Raw genomic sequence first — 16220 nt, 5'->3', positions numbered from 1 at the left:
ATTCTTCTACAACAAAATCGCCGACATACATAACAGCTTCAAAAACCAGTCCGAAGACCAGCCCTCTTCACCCACCCCCGAACCAAAACCGCACTCCAACAACCTTTACGCCTGGAACCCAATCACCACCGAAGACACCATTCGCCTGATGAACTCCATCCACTCAGGATCGCCAACTGACCCATGTCCCCACCACATTTTCAACAAAGCAGACTCGATCATCGCACCCCTTCTCCGCTATGTCATCAACTGTTCCTTCAACTCCGCTACCTTCCCAGGAAGCTGGAAACATGCCAAACTCAGCGCCCTTCTGAAGAAACCCACAGCAGACCCCACTGAACTTAAGAACTACCGCCCCATCTCGCTCCTCCATTCCCTGCCAAAGTCATTGAGAAAGCAGTCAACAGTCAGCTCGCCGCCTTCCTTGAATCCAACAAATCCATCGACCCCTCACAGTCCTGCTTCTGAGCCAAACACAGTACCGAAACCGCCCTCATCGCAGCAACAGACGACATTCGAACTCTACTGGACAACGGAGAAACAGCCGCCCTCATCCTACTTGACCTCTCCGCAGCCTTCGACACAGTCTGTCATAGCACCCTCATACAACGCCTCAGCAATGTCGGAATACAAGGAAAAGCATTGGACTGGATCATCTCGTTCCTCGCTGGAAGAACCCAGAGAGTCCGCCTCCCCCCTTTCAGATCAGAGGCCACCGAAGTCATCTGCGGCGTACCACAAGGATCATCACTCAGTCCCACCCTCTTCAACGTATACATGAGCCCCCTCGCATCCATCGCGCGCCAACACAACCTCAACATCATCTCCTACGCAGACGACACCCAGCTGATCCTCTCTCTCACCAAAGACCCAAACATCGCCAAAACCAACTTACACGAAGGAATGAAAGAAGTAGCCGAATGGATGAAGAACAGCCGTCTAAAACTGAACTCGGACAAAACGGAAGTCCTCATCTTAGGTCCATCCCCCTCTGCCTTGGACGACTCTTGGTGGCCACCGGCCCTGGGAACCGCACCCATTCCTACGGATCACGCACGTAACCTGGGCTTCATCCTGGACTCCTCCTCTCGATGACCAGACAAGCCAACGCCGTCTCATCATCCTGCTTCAACATCCTACGCATGCTCAAAAAAGTCTTTCGTTGGATCCCCACCAAAACAAGAAAGACGGTCACCCACGCACTGGTCACAAGCCGACTGGACAACGGAAACACCCTTTACGCCGGAACCACAGCCAAACTACAACGCATCCAAAACGCCTCAGCCAGACTCATACTGGACATCCCTCGTCAAGCTCACCTTTCCGGTCACCTGAAAGACCTCCACTGGCTCCCCGTCAACAAGAGAATAACGTTTCGTCTCCTCACCCACGCACACAAAGCCCTCTACGACCTAGGACCCGAATGCCTCAACACGCGACAGTCCTCTACACCCCCACCCGCCAACTACGATCGTCCAATCAAGCCCTCGCAGCAATTCTGTGCATCCATAGATCCACCATGGGAGGCAGATCCTTCTCCTACTTAGCGACCAAGACCTGGAATTCTCTCCCCACCCACCTCCGCCTTAATCAGAACCACCTCTCCTTCAGAAAGCAACTAAAAACTTGGATATTCGATAAGTAAAAGCACCCCCCTACCCCAAGCGCCTTGAGACCCTCTGGGTGAGTAGTGCGCAATATAAATCTCTGAACTTGAACTTGAACATCTTCAAGGTTGACCGCTCTAGCCGTTAGGCCACTTAGAGGAGGATTTGAATATTAGTGAAAGTCAACAAACTGATTAATTTATTCTGTCTTTGTATAACTTCGAAGAGCTCTTTAGGATGAACAAACAGAAAGAGGGTGAAAACTGGGGATAGTGCGACTTTGGCAAAGAATAAAATATCTAGATAGTGTAATTCGATAAAGTCCTCAATTTAAAGGCATGAGCTTGGACCAAATTTATGAACATGTAGTTTAAAATGGGCCAGCTGCGTGGTTCAGTTGTGTGGGCTTGTTTTGATTACACTTTGCGGGGTTGATAACTTTGATAATATTTATGGAAGGGTGGGTTGTATCCAGTCTTCTGTGATACAGACTAGGAATGGAGAGTGAAAGAGCTTTTACCAGCACAAGAAATAGTGGTTCAGTGGATGAAAGTATCTACTGAGTAATGGATTTTTGGGTCTGGGCAATCTGGAGGGGAGATCGATCTCTGCTACAATATCTTAAATCTGCTGTTTCACCGCTGTCCATGTTTTCCCCCTAGTCCCACAGGGTCAGACTGCATAGTTCTTTACATGAAACGTTGAAAGCAATGGTTGTTCGTAGTAAAGAATTACTGTAAATGGTATGGGATTCTGGAAAACACCCACTTCATTATTGGGAGAAAGACATACTGCATCAAAACATCAACTTATACCCGAGTTAAACTTAAGAGTTTTTACACAGTCTGTTACTGCTTGTATGCAGTGCATACAGTACCAAAAATGACTCTTAACATTTTAAACTAGGTGCCTAGTGCTTCTACAGCAAGCAGCAGTTGACTGTGCGGCAGATAGTAGCTTGCTCACTTCTTGGTCCTCTTCTGTGATTTTGTGTTTTCAGTCATTTCCTAAACCTCAATCTTCCCAGCGCACGCCTTATCAGAAGAAGTCCTAATCCATGACGAACTAAATGTAAGTATCCTGGACACGTTCTTGCCCAGGCTTATCTCTGAGCTCTGACTCATTTAGTGGTTATTCAACTGAGTTTCTTGTGGGTACTATTGTTTATCATCAAGGTTCCAGTGCCTGTAGTATTGGTGCACTGCTAAAGGATAAGCAAGACTTCTTGACTAGTCATGCCTCACTCAAGGAAATGGTATAGATCCCAGCGATAACTCACAGTAAGGATTATAGTATTCAGTCACTAATGTTTGTATATTGGGAATATAACTTTAATTAAAATCAGGAATCGATAGGGTATCTAAAATGGTCCCAAAAAATGAACACAAAACTTCCAGAGGTCTCTGCAGCCCCATAATTCAACATATGAGTCATTAAGTGTTTTAGGTTTTTAAATCTAAGTAATTGTTATATTAGGTTTTCATTCAACACTGGCTCAAAACCATGTTTGGGAGATCACTCAACAATGTTTGGGAGATCACTCAGCAATAGTACGGTTTTGTTTCTTACTTTCGAGGAATTGAGTAATGCCTTTTATATCAGTTGTCTTGTCTTCTGGGCTAGATTCTTTGATGGTAGTTGGTACGGAGAGGCAGGTGAGCAAAAGCCTTTTGCCAAAGCTGCGGTAATCATCTCAAAAGTCACAGTGAAAATTGGAAGCAGTGTGTGGTTTGGTCTGGAATTTGGCTCTTCTAAATAAGGTATACTGTCCACAAGCTCTTGGTAAAGATTAGTGGACCAAGACGTGATAAAGGGGGGCTAGTTTAGTGTCTTTCTGGATGAAGCTCATTTCATAGTTTCAAGGGAGGAGATGGAATGGAGTTGGTCCCTTAAAATTAGCACCCAAGAGTCCAGGATGACTTCAAGTGCTGTATCTTGGTTTCTACTGGTTACAGTAAAGATTTGCCGGTGCCAGATTTATACACTAATTAAGGAGTATGATGAAGCTGCAGAATCGGAGGTGCGTTACCTCTCGCATAGACATGTAGCTAGGTCATATGGTGAGGGGGAAGACCGGGTCGTAAGCTTGCAGAGAAAATTAGGACTCGTGAAGAATATAGCCACATTGATAAAATAACGGACGCCCTGGGACGCAAACACTATGCCCCCCTAAACATCGTTGAACAATTCAGGAGGTATTATGCTGATATGTATACATCAAGGAGTGCGGACTCTCACCTTGATATAGAGTGGTTTTTGGCGGATATTGCTTGTGCATGGCTCTCGGACGCGCAGCGTGAGTATTTGTGTCAACCTATAGATGAGGAAGACATAAAGGCTTCAATTCAGTCCTTACCTAATGCGAAAGCGCCGGGCCCGGATGGCTTGTCAGCAAAGTTTTATAAGGTCTACGCTGACCTCGTTGCTCCCTATTTGCTCGAGGTGTACGCGGAGGTGCATGAAACGGGCATTCTACCACCGTCCCTCAGACAGGCGCTAATTATTACCCTTCTCAAGAAGGACAAGCCTCCCGATGCTTGTGAATCTGATCGGCCATTATCGCTGATCAATATTGATGCAAAAATACTTGCTAAGATACTGGCCACGAAACTTGAGCCTCTTATGCAAGGACTGGTCCTCCCGGACCAATCTGGATTTATTCCGGAACGCTCCACCTCCAATAACTTGCATACCATTTTCGCTTTGATGCATGCGCTGAACCTGGATACACATGATGCGGCGGTCCTACTGGACGCGGCCAAAGCGTTCGATTCTATAGAATGGAACGACATGCTCTCTATACTCCAACGAATGGGTTTTCCTCCACTATTTCTGGGGTGGGTGAAGATTTTATACACTGACCCGTCTGCGAGGATTCGGGTAGGTGGATTGACGTCCGAGCATTTTTCCACCCAGAGAGGCACCCGCCAGGGCTGCCCCCTGTCGATTTTTCTGTTTGCTATTGTTATTGAGCCTCTGGCGTGTGCGATACGTCTGCGACCTAGGGAGGCAGCTCTCGATTTTAATCTTCGCCCAGTTGGTATTTCTCTATATGCCGATGACATGGGGCTGTTTCTACAAGTGCCTACTCAATTTTTGTCATAGGTGCTGAGAGAATACATAAGATTTGGGCTCTTGTCGGGCCTCAATATCATCTGGGGTAAGTCGTTCATTATCCCCCTGACCGCATCTACCCCCGCACCTCCACTGGAGTATCCAATAGTGTGGACTGCGGAACCAGTTAAATATCTGGGTGTTTGGGTTCATCGCGACCCAGATGTGGTGGTTCGAGAAAATTATGGGCGAGCCTGTGAGACACTGGACCATCAGATAGATAATTGGATAGCGCTTCCGCTGTCTCTGGCGGATCACATCGCTCTTACTAAAATGGGGGTATTGCCCCGTTGTTTGTATTTTTTCTCCAATATCCCCGTAGGATTGACGAAGAATTTTTTCACTACGTTACGAGCCACACTGGGGCAACTTGTATGAGGAGGAAAACAGGCGTGAGTGGCATGGGCAACTATCATACTTGATTATGCTAAGGGAGGGTTTGGAGTGCCAGACCCCTCCATGTACTATTTGAGTGCTCAGGCACAATACGCTTTTTACTGGTTCAACAGGCATGATTTCATACCCCATGTGGCGGTGGAGGATGAGGACGCTAGCCCAGTTCCCCTCCTTAGCATTATCACCCATGCGCGGCGCACTACACCTAAAACACAAATAAATAGCATAAACACTACCATTGCGGCATGGCAAGCGATTGGACATATTACAAGTAAGCTGCCTCTCTACTCCCCAGCGATGGCACTCGAATATCATGAAGCACTATCTGTGACGTATGAGGCTGGTCCTCTCCGACTACTTGAGGTGGGCCTAAGCAATATGCAGGATATTTTCCTTGATGGGACGTTCCTCGCTGATGCGGACTTGCAATACATAACCAACCCCTCACTGCTTTTTAGATTTTCTATCCACTGGCTGAGACATGCTATTAAAATGCACTACTCTACATACCCATCGGAACTTCCGACCCTTCAAGCGTTACAGCTAATACTTACAATTCCTATACAAAAGAAACTCATTACAAAGCTTTATAAAGCTATTAGAGCTGAGAATCCACATATTTCAACTAGGAGCTTTGATCGCTGGAATGCTGAGCTAACTACCCCTATGACTGATGTGGAATGGGAGCATGTGTGCAGTCTGATGGGTAGGCTTACTCCTAAAGGGAATCTACGCATCATTCATTTCAAATATATACACCAGGTATACTAAACACCCCTGCGTTTACATAGATACGGGCTGAGAGACACCAGTAGCTGTAAACGGTGTGGATTCGGGGCGGCGGATTTTATGCATCTAGCATGGGAGTGTGGGAGCTATTGGGCATCAGTGATGAAAGCAATTTTGGAAATGTCTGGGGTGGAAATGCAGTGTACACCACAGATCTGTCTATTATGTTGTGTTCCTCAGGTGAAGGGAGTTACTGGGAAATGTATCCGTATTGCTCTGCTCCTAGCCAAACGTAGAGTAACTGTAACATGGGATACTAAGCAGGCCCCAAAAACGACGCACTGGATTAGGGACATGGTATACTGCAAAGAGAACCTTGAGCTATATGCAGAAGAATTGCCGATGTCCTCTAGACCTAGAGACATCTAGAAGCCATTACGTCGGCTTCTACAAAATCAGAACTTGCCTGACTCACAGGGTTAAATGGACGTGTAACATATGTTTCAGCACACTGGGGCCGTGACTGGAATACACTAAGCAACAAGAAAAGGGTGTCCCTTGTATATAAATAATAGAACAAAAGTCCTTAACTATAAAAAATGTACACCCAAAGAACAGCTCAATAAAGTTTCATTATTTGTTTTTCATTTTATTTGTCATTGTGTTAAATGAAGAACAAATAATGAAACTGTTCTGTGGGTGTACATTTTTTATAGTTAAGGACTTTTGTTCTATTATTTATATACAAGGGACACCCTTTTCTTGTAGCTTAGTGTGTTTGTTTCCCTGGTGGGTTGTTCCTTATTTATAGGTTTCTTCAGGGTCCCTCTGATGTTTATTTAGCCGTGACCGGAATACACTGGGTAACGCAATTCCAATAGTTGTATGTTAAGTCTGGGACTGTTGACTATTCGCAATGTATCTCTTGCAGAATTATCAGAGACGTAAGATTGCATAATGGTGTCGATGATTTTGTGGTTTTGATTTATTAATGGTTTAATTTTTGTTATATTTGAAATGCAATAAAACATTTTTTTTTAAGATTTGCCGGTGCCAACATGACCCACAAGAGTAGGCACCCACAAAACTGTCATGTACAGTAGATTGGGTTCAGGATGACTTCCAAATAATTAACTGGTAACATGGCACACCTGAACCAATAGGTTGTGAAATAATGATTCTTCATGGGCAGGGCTATCTAATGGATGGGACACCAAAACCAGATGTCCTGTTAAGAAGTAAGGTGGCCTACTCCTACTGTCCTGCTCTGGCCAGTGGCAGTTGGGCATAGGCACCCTCAAATTTCGAGGATTTCACTGTACTTCAGAGATTTGGCACAGCCCTGAATGAGGTCAAGTGTGCTTTCGTCTTCACTCATTGTGTCCATTGGGTGAACTGCACGCCACCCACATCAAAGCCAGTCGAGCACTCAAGCAGATCACCACAGCCCAAGCTCATCTCCTTCGTCCTTCATGTTTATACCTTGTTCTGTGTCCACTTCTGAAAGGCATCGTAAAGTTCACTACAGTGCTCCCATCATGATGGTTTCTTATATAATAAAACTAGATAAAGTAAAGCAATGTAGCCGTGCTGAAGGAATCACAAAGAAAATATCAAATTGATCCGTCTCCTAAAATGGAGCAACTGCATCTCAGTGCTCCAAAGTAACCTTTCACCTTGGTTGGCATAAGAATCTCGAGACTATTACTTCAGCCTTCACCTTACTTCAATGCCAGCCACACGTGGGCTGTGGAACAGCGGAAGGCCCTGAACTTGGTGCTTTATAGCAGAGTTCATGAAAACCTCATCTACTCCACCATGCTGGTCTTCTATTCCTCTGTTGCTACAGCTCCAAGTTTATTACAAAGGGTCTGTAAATGGCCCCAGTACGAAGAAAGAAAGCCATTGGCTGCTTTCCAGGGAGCCGAGTAATGAGAGCTACCATACTAGTAGACAGCTTCTTGGACGCCTGCTTTATCATGCGGCAGATTAATGGCAGCATACTCGTGACCAGGCCTCTTGCGTGCCTGCTCCTAGATTTACAGTCGGATGTGTTGGCAAGCTGTGGGCTAAAATCCTTTCCTAAATTTAAACCACTTTAGCATTTCTTGAACCCGCATACGAAATTGTAGTCTCATGCTGGTTTTATTTTCCCTGACTTCCCTCGGTTAAGGTCAAGGACGTCCTGGCTAGTATGTGCCGATGTGCACGTGCACCTACAAAACACGTCCACAGCGTACCCAGGGGGCTGAGGAATGTACAGTTTACGTCGTGCGTGGGAGTTTGCCCTTTTGGTGAAACACTGTGTTAATGCGCAAATGTGTAAAAAAGCAGTTTGCAGGGCCGAAATCTGGTCTGTGTAGTTAGCTAATCGTTGCAAAAACTCATTTGCAACTTGTGATTGATTAGTTATGGAGACTGACCATCCTCCAAAGATGCGCTTTGGTGCAGTTCAGGGAAGCTGCCACCGATGCAACCTTTAAATGGTCTCTTTCTAGGGAATTGACTTGTTACTCTGTTAGTAGTCCGCTTTGCCATTTGTCATATTACAAAAGGTTCGGATGTTATACAGTGGAAGTATAAAGTCAACGTTTGTGGTTAGCTAAGGACTACTCTTATGGAACCCCTTTCAGGACGAGGGAGCTAAAATAAAGACTTTAAAAATCAAAGCGTAAACCAGCTACAGTGTTCCAAGAGTGTGGAGGGGTGCACATGCCTTGGCAGTCCCTCCTACTCTGCTGGCTCCATGGCCAGGCTCTCGCGAATAAAGGAACCCTTGCTGAGGAGTTTTTTCCCCACACGCAATTCTTGCCTCCCCCCTCACTCTGGGCTTCTGCTCTGTTATTGCTGAAATGTCTGGTATTGAGGATTCCCTTCGCTGCAGTCACATGCTTGCTGGAGAGCAGCCAGCTGGAACCTGATCTCCCTCGGAGGAAGCACTATCCGTTACAGATCCCGCCACTGTTACCAGAATAGTAAATAACGTGTCATGGGACCAGGCTAGCTTTTCAACACAAACATGTATTTGAATGTCGTGGCATTATGCAAAGAAGTTTAGTTAAAGTGTGGAGGTTGTACCTACGTTTCTGTTTTCATTCAGTTGTTGTAAATTAACTTTATAATGTTCACTGCTATGTGGTCACCGGGCTCAACTGAGCAACCTGGAAGCGGGCAGGGAAAATAGAGCTTCTACAGGTAAAGAGGTGTTTTTCCACGACTGACGCGTGCCATTGAAGGCCTGACCTAAATCGAGCAGCATCTTACCTGGGCAGATTCTACCCTAGACTTTACACCCTATCTGTGATCGCCTGTGTGCGACTTTGCTCTTGACCTCTGATTGGGAACAGAAGGGATGTATTTGAAGGGGCATTTGCATTGCTGCACTCAGTACTTTGGCCCTAAATACAAGTGGCCTCGTAAGTTCGACAGTGGTTATGGCAGGATGTTAATTATTTTCAAATTGACATGTCGACATTTGTTTTGCAGATGGAGTTGTATTTGCCTTCGTTGAGGTTTTATTCAGAGTAGACTGATGTTTATTCTGATATGCCTAATAAGATTTAAACTAAAAAGTTCAATTTGCAAATCCTATTTCACATTCATGATGGGCAGAATTTTCGACCGCAAAGTGCACTTCATAATAGTAGGAATATATACGTTTCCTGGGTGGAACAAGCATTTGCAATGCAATAGGTCTCGCATTAATTACGTTTGAGCTATTGGCATTGCTAAATATTGCAACAACAATTCCAACAAAAGTTTATAAATTGTGGGACAAAAAAAGTGTATATATTTTTGTAGCAATGGTAGTATGCTGCGCTTTAGATGAATATGTTTAAAAGTAAAGTGCGCCATACTGCGATTGCTACAATAGTTAATTGTGAATGCATTAACAATTGATGTGTGCACTTGTGGCTGGTGGTGTGTGTGCCTGTTGAAATTGTGCACTGATGGCTGTTGGTGTGTGTGCGCCTGGTGGAAGTGTGCACTGACTGCTGGTGGTGTGTGTGCCTGGTGGAAGCGTGCACTGACGGCTGGTGGTGTGTGTGCCTGGTGGAAGCGTGCACTGACGGCTGGTGGTGTTTGTGCCCTGTGAAAGCATGCACTGACGACTGATTGTGTACCGCGCCCAGCGCCAGACCCCCTGGCCCTCGTACCACCCACCCCACCCACATTACATACGACGCCACCACCCTCTTAGCCCTAAACCCCGGCCGTCTCCACAACTGCGTCCAAGCCGCTCCTGGACACACCCATGGACCCTTCTCCTGCAACTCCTGCAAGTTCGACGGCACCAAGAACAACTCCTCATCCACGAACACACAACAGTTATCTGACTCCAACCACCTAAAATGCATCCTGCTCAACACCCGCTCAGTCCACAGACACGCCATTGACCTCTGGAACCTACTAGACACCATTTCTCCCGACGTCGCCTTCCTAACAGAAACATGGATGAACGCCTCATCAGCCCCAGACTTACCATTGCCATCCCGGAAGGATACAAGGTCATCCGTAAGGACCGCACCGACCAAACAGGAGGAGGCATCGCTATCGTCCACAAGAACTCCATCCGCATCTCAACCAGCTCAGACGTCAACCTTACCAACGCCGAACACCTTCACTTCCAGATCCACACCGATCCCAAGACCACACTCAGAGGCACCCTCCTCTACCGACCTCCAGGATCCCGTGCACAATTCAGCGACGACATCACTGACTTTATCACCCCACACGCCCTCCCCTCCGAGGAATACATTCTACTGGGAGACCTCAACTTTCACCTGGAAAAGAGCAATGACAGCAACGCCACCACCCTTCTGGACAATCTCGCCAACCTCGGACTCAAACAACTTGTCACTACCCCCACCCACATCGCAGGTCACACACTCGACCCTATCTTCACCTCCAGCAAACATGTCTCCTTGAGTCACACCACAACTCTACATTGGACGGACCACAGCTGCGTTCACTTTATCTACAATAAGACCACAACCCACAACCATCCTCAACCTACTCTGCGAAGAATCTGGAACAAAATCACCATCGACCAGATCTCCTCATCGCTTCTTCAAAACCCCCCCTGTCCACTCCTCAAACCCCGACCAAGCAGCCATTAACCTCACCCAATGGCTATCCAACAGCGCCGACATCCTAGCACCATTGAAAAAACTTCAAATCAAACTAGGCAGCAAAAACGCCTCCTGGTTCAACGACGATCTTAAGAAATCGAAGAAACTCTGTCGCTCCTTCGAGAAGGCCTGGAAAAAAGACCCAAACACCAGCACCAGGGACGCCTTCAAAAACGCCACCCGCATACACCACCAACTAATCCGATCTGCCAAGAAAGCCGCATTCAAAGACCGACTAGATAACAACGCCCACAACATCAAGGAATTATTCAACATCGTCAAAGAATTTACCAACCCCTCAGCCAACTCCCAACGACATCACCCCCTCTCAAGCCCTCTGCGACTCCCTAGCTTCGTTCTTCCACAACAAAATCGCAGACATCCACAACAGCTTCGACAACCAACCCGGAGACCAACCCACCCAACATTCTGCAGGACCTTCACCCCCCCTTGAACATCCTTAATGACTGGAACCCAATCTCCACTGATGACACCATCCACCTGATGAACTCCATCCACTCAGGATCCCCCACAGACCCATGCCCTCACCACATCTTCAACAAAGCAGACTCCATCATAGCACCACACCTCCGAGACGTCATCAACTGCTCCCTCAACTCCGCCACCTTCCCGGAAAGCCGGAAACACGCCGATCTTAGCGCCCTTCTGAAATAACCCACAGCTGACCCCACCGAACTCAAAAACTACCGCCCCATCTCGCTCCTTCCATTTCCAGCCAAAGTCATCGAGAAAGCTGTCAACAACCAGCTCGCCGCCTTCCTCGAAACCAACAAATCCCTCGACCCCTCACAGTCCGGCTTCCGAGCCAAACACAGCACGGAGACCGCCCTCATCGCAGCAACAGACGACATTCGAACTCTACTGGACAATGGAGACACAGTCGCCTTCATCCTCCTTGACCTCTCCGCAGCCTTCGACACAGTCTGCCATAGCACCCTTCTACAGCGCCTCAGAAACATCGGAATCCAAGGAAAAGCACTGGAATGGATCACCTCGTTCCTCACCGGAAGAACCCAGAGAGTCCGCCTCCCACCATTCAAGTCAGAGGCCACTGAAGTCATCTGCGGCGTACCGCAAGGATCCTCACTCAGCCCCACCCTCTTCAACGTATACATGAGCCCCCTCGCGGCCATCGCACGCCAACACAACCTCAACATCATCTCCTACGCTGACGACACTCAACTGATCCTCTCACTCACCAAAGACCCTAACACCGCCAAAACCAACCTACATGAAGGAATGAAAGAAGTAGCCGAGTGGATGAAGCACAGCCGTCTGAAACTGAACTCAGACAAAACAGAAGCCCTTATCTTAGGTACCTCCCCCTCCGCCTGGGATGACTCTTGGTGGCCAGAGGCCCTTGGAAAAGCACCCATCCCGACGGACCACACACGGAACCTGGGCGTCATCCTGGACTCCTCACTCTCTATGAACAGACAGGTCAGCGCCGTCTCATCATCTTGCTTCAACATTCTTCGCATGCTCAAAAAAACATTTCGCTGGATCCCCACGAAACCAGAAAAACGGTCACCCATGCACTGGTTACAAGCCGCCTGGACTACGGAAACACCCTATACGCCGGTACCACCGCAAAACTCCAGAAAAAACTCCAACGCATCCAGAACGCATCAGCCAGACTCATACTAAACATCCCGCGTAAAGACCACATCTCCAGTCACCTGAAAAACCTCCACTGGCTCCCCGTCAATAAGAGGATTACTTTCCGCCTCCTAACCCACGCACACAAAGCACTTTACGAACTTGGACCCGAATGCCTCAACACACGACTCTCCTTCTACACCCCCCCCGCCAGCTACGATCCTCCAACCAAGCCCTTGCTACCGTACCTCGCATCAACAAAACCACCATGGGAGGTAGATCCTTCTCCTACCTGGCAGCTAAAACCTGGAACTCACTTCCCACTCACCTTCGTCTCACTCAGAACCACCTAGCATTCAGAAAGCAACTTAAAACTTGGATATTCGACAAGTAATTCCCCACCCTTCTTCAAGCCCCTTGAGACCGTCTGGGTATGTAGCGCGCTATATAAATATTTTGACTTGACTGGTGAAAGTGTGCACTGACGGTATAGTTGTGGGTGTGTGTGGGTGTGTGTGTGGGTGGGTGTGTGTAGGTGTGTGTGTGTGTGAGGGGGTGTGTGTGTGTGTTGGTGTGTATTGTGTGTGTGGTTGGTTGTGGTTGGGCTTGGTTGTGTGTGTGTTGTTGGGCGTGGTTGTCTAGACTGGGGTTGTGATTCTTCCAGTAATTTTTCCACTGTGGTGTTCATACCTGAATCACGGTTGGTGTAGAATGTTGGATTAGAGGAAGAAGGACTACTATCCTTAAGGAGGTTTTGCCATAGCATAGCTGTGGTTCTTGTACATGGCGAGTGTGTAGTGGGTTGATGCTGCAAGGTGGTTGACAGGAGGGGGTTAAGGTATTGAGGCCATTTGCCCAACCATGTCAGCTGTTCCCCAGACATGTGGTTCTCATCAACTTCTTGCAGGTGGCTTGAGTTTTCTGGCTAGAACGAGTGGCTGTACTTTAGTACTCATGCTTACTGGTCTAGCCTGAGACATCACAGAAGGCTTCTGGCTATTGGTAAGGGACTTCTGTTTGCATGGCCCATAGTTATTTAAATATTTATTCTAGATCCCAAACGCTTGGTGTTATCCAACTATAGTTGAATCCTCCCGTTTGCCCAGGGCCCAGTCTTTAATTCCCTGCTCTGACAAAGGTTAAAATGCCTGCAGCTCCACCAATAAAAAAAATCTGACTATTCGAGAAACTCTGATTAAGGAAAGCTCTGATGAGACTATAACCTCATCACAAGAGAGGATAAAGTTATGCCTCTGATGAATAAACCGTGTTGGTGCTATACTGAAACTCCGAAACAATGGAACTGAAAGGAACTTTAAAGCCAAGATCTCGGCCAAATACTTTTATCATCAGGATTCTAAGACATACCTATGTGCTGTGCCTTGCATTCGCCCAAAAAATTATCCCCGCTGCTCAGTAGATTTCGATTAGAATTTTAAAAGTGTCTCCCTCCCACGCTTAAAGAATCAGGCTTTCCAGCCCTTTCTTATTGAGAGGTTTGCCAGAACTTGGAATATTAGTTAGGAAGGATGCAAGCCCTTCACATGTAACAAGTCTGCAAGTTTCTCTTAACTGGGACCCAAAAATCCAGTTGTAGCACTTGACACTTTCAGGAAATCGAAGCAAAGCAATCTAGGGTTTACTCAAGGGAGATGGTGTGGGCTTCTAGTAGCCCAGCTTGTTGCTATACAACACTACTCAATAAGTAATTGTCACACCTGTGCTCTGTCTTACAAAAATGAAAAATACTTTCATTACACTACTTAACACTACCCTGAATGGACTCATTCAACATCCTTAACAGCAAACCCACTTTTGTCACCAGTACCAAATCACTAGGTGTCATCCTAGACAAAAGGCTCAATTTACAATCACAAATGAACACCACGGGGAGAAATGTGCTTTTTTAATTGCCTGGTGAATTTCAGGCTTCATTCCAGAGCAAGATCTCAAACCTCCTGTTCCATCGCTTGGTGCTATCTAGAATAGACTACAGTAACTCTCTCCCTTCTGGTCTTCCCAAGATTCCTCTTACTCCTCTTAAATCAGTCCTACATTGATAGGACGTTTAGTCGCTGGGGCCAAAAAGGACTATATTCCACAGATTCTGGTTTGAGTTAACTGGCTGCCCATTGAAGCTATTCACAATATGGCATGTATCACTCACAAGGCCTACACACACCCTCTCCTTGTTACCTGGCTGACGAGCTTGAGTTATCCAGTGGTGATAGGCCATCACAGAATAAAAACAAACCCCTTCAGGGTATATTCTGTATATCTGGATGGAAAGATGTGAGATATCAATGTGACTTTTGTAAAATGATTTTGATGAATTAATATATTTCTATTCTGTATGTATTACTGTATAAATTGTGCCTGTATACATACGAGAGATATCCATCTGAGTAACATCAGAATATAGCAGGCTCTGTTTTATTCTAAACTAATAGCACCATTTTTAAAGAGATGTTAAACTACTACTATAATCTTAAAATGTAACATTATTACATATAATTGGGCTCAGTAGTTCAGTTGTGGGAGGAAGAGTGTGAATAGGTATGTGCCTGGTGTGTAAGGAGATCAAATGTCATGTGGGGGACACCACCCTGATTTTGTCGTATTCGACCCTGCCCCTTACGTTCGTAAGGATACCTCTCAATCTATTGTGAATCTGCTGCTAGAATCTCCAAACTTTAAAAAGAAACCATTTACGGCCCAATGCTTTTCAGGAAACGTGAACAGGGTACGGAACTCCTAGTCTCCTAAACTTTGCAACATAGGCTATCTTTAAGCCTGAGCTGAAAGCCCTTTTTCAAAGACACTTCAGCAAGCCTCTCCAGTCTGTACCTCCTCGGTTTACTTTCCTCAGTGATCACCGCCTTGACGCTTACCTCTCTACTTCGACTTCATTGGACACCGTCCTTTACTTGGCACCAGCCCTCATCTTGTTACTCAATTTAATGACTGTTGCAATGTTTGCTATACTTTAATGCTCTTGGATTACTGTAAATGTCCTAACATTTTTGGCTAATTTAATTTATGTGCATTATGTAGTAATCTATTTCTGTTGTGAAGTGCTCTGGCACCTGAGGGTAAAGTCCGCGCTAAAAAAATACATAGGTAAACAACTACATTTCCGGGCGCCGGGCTGCCCCACCAGGCGTAGGTTGGCGGTGCTCTCCGAGACTGGTGTGGTGTGCACGGATTGTATCCTTGGCTGATAAGTGACAGGGTGGCTGTTCGGGTGGCACTCCCCACTGACCCGCAACCTATCAACTGACACCACAGCCCTTCTGAGGCTCTTTGTCCCTACCCTGTGGTTTACAGTCCTGGGTGTGAGGGAAGGGAGGGAGGCAGACAAGCTGAGACCTGGTGAGACCCCCAGGGGGGGAAGGGTGAATCTTCAACTCGGAGGACGGCTCCGAAGTGCCCCGTGGAGGGGCGGGTGCAGTCGTAACTCAGGTGAGACCCAGGTGAGCGGTTGACAGCCGGAGAGGCGCTCTGAGGGGGGTGGGAGGTTCAAGTGAAGAGAGGATGCCCGTGCAAATCCGAGTCTGCCGGGATCCCTCTATCCTCCCGTGACCCCGTGCGCCTCTGTGCTCCGTGCCTGCTTCGCAGCTGA

General features: G+C 46.8%; 1 protein-coding gene across 6 annotated transcripts in view; it reads left to right on the top strand.

Moving 5' to 3' along the window:
• Window positions 1-16220, top strand: part of FNIP1 (folliculin interacting protein 1) — a 373696-nt gene that overhangs the window by 258836 nt on the left and 98640 nt on the right. The gene's annotated exons all lie outside the window — the stretch shown is intronic.

This window comes from Lissotriton vulgaris, chromosome 7 (assembly GCF_964263255.1).
Source record: "Lissotriton vulgaris chromosome 7, aLisVul1.2, whole genome shotgun sequence".
Taxonomy (NCBI): Eukaryota; Metazoa; Chordata; class Amphibia; order Caudata; family Salamandridae; genus Lissotriton; species Lissotriton vulgaris.
This window is presented reverse-complemented; position numbering and strand designations above follow the sequence as displayed.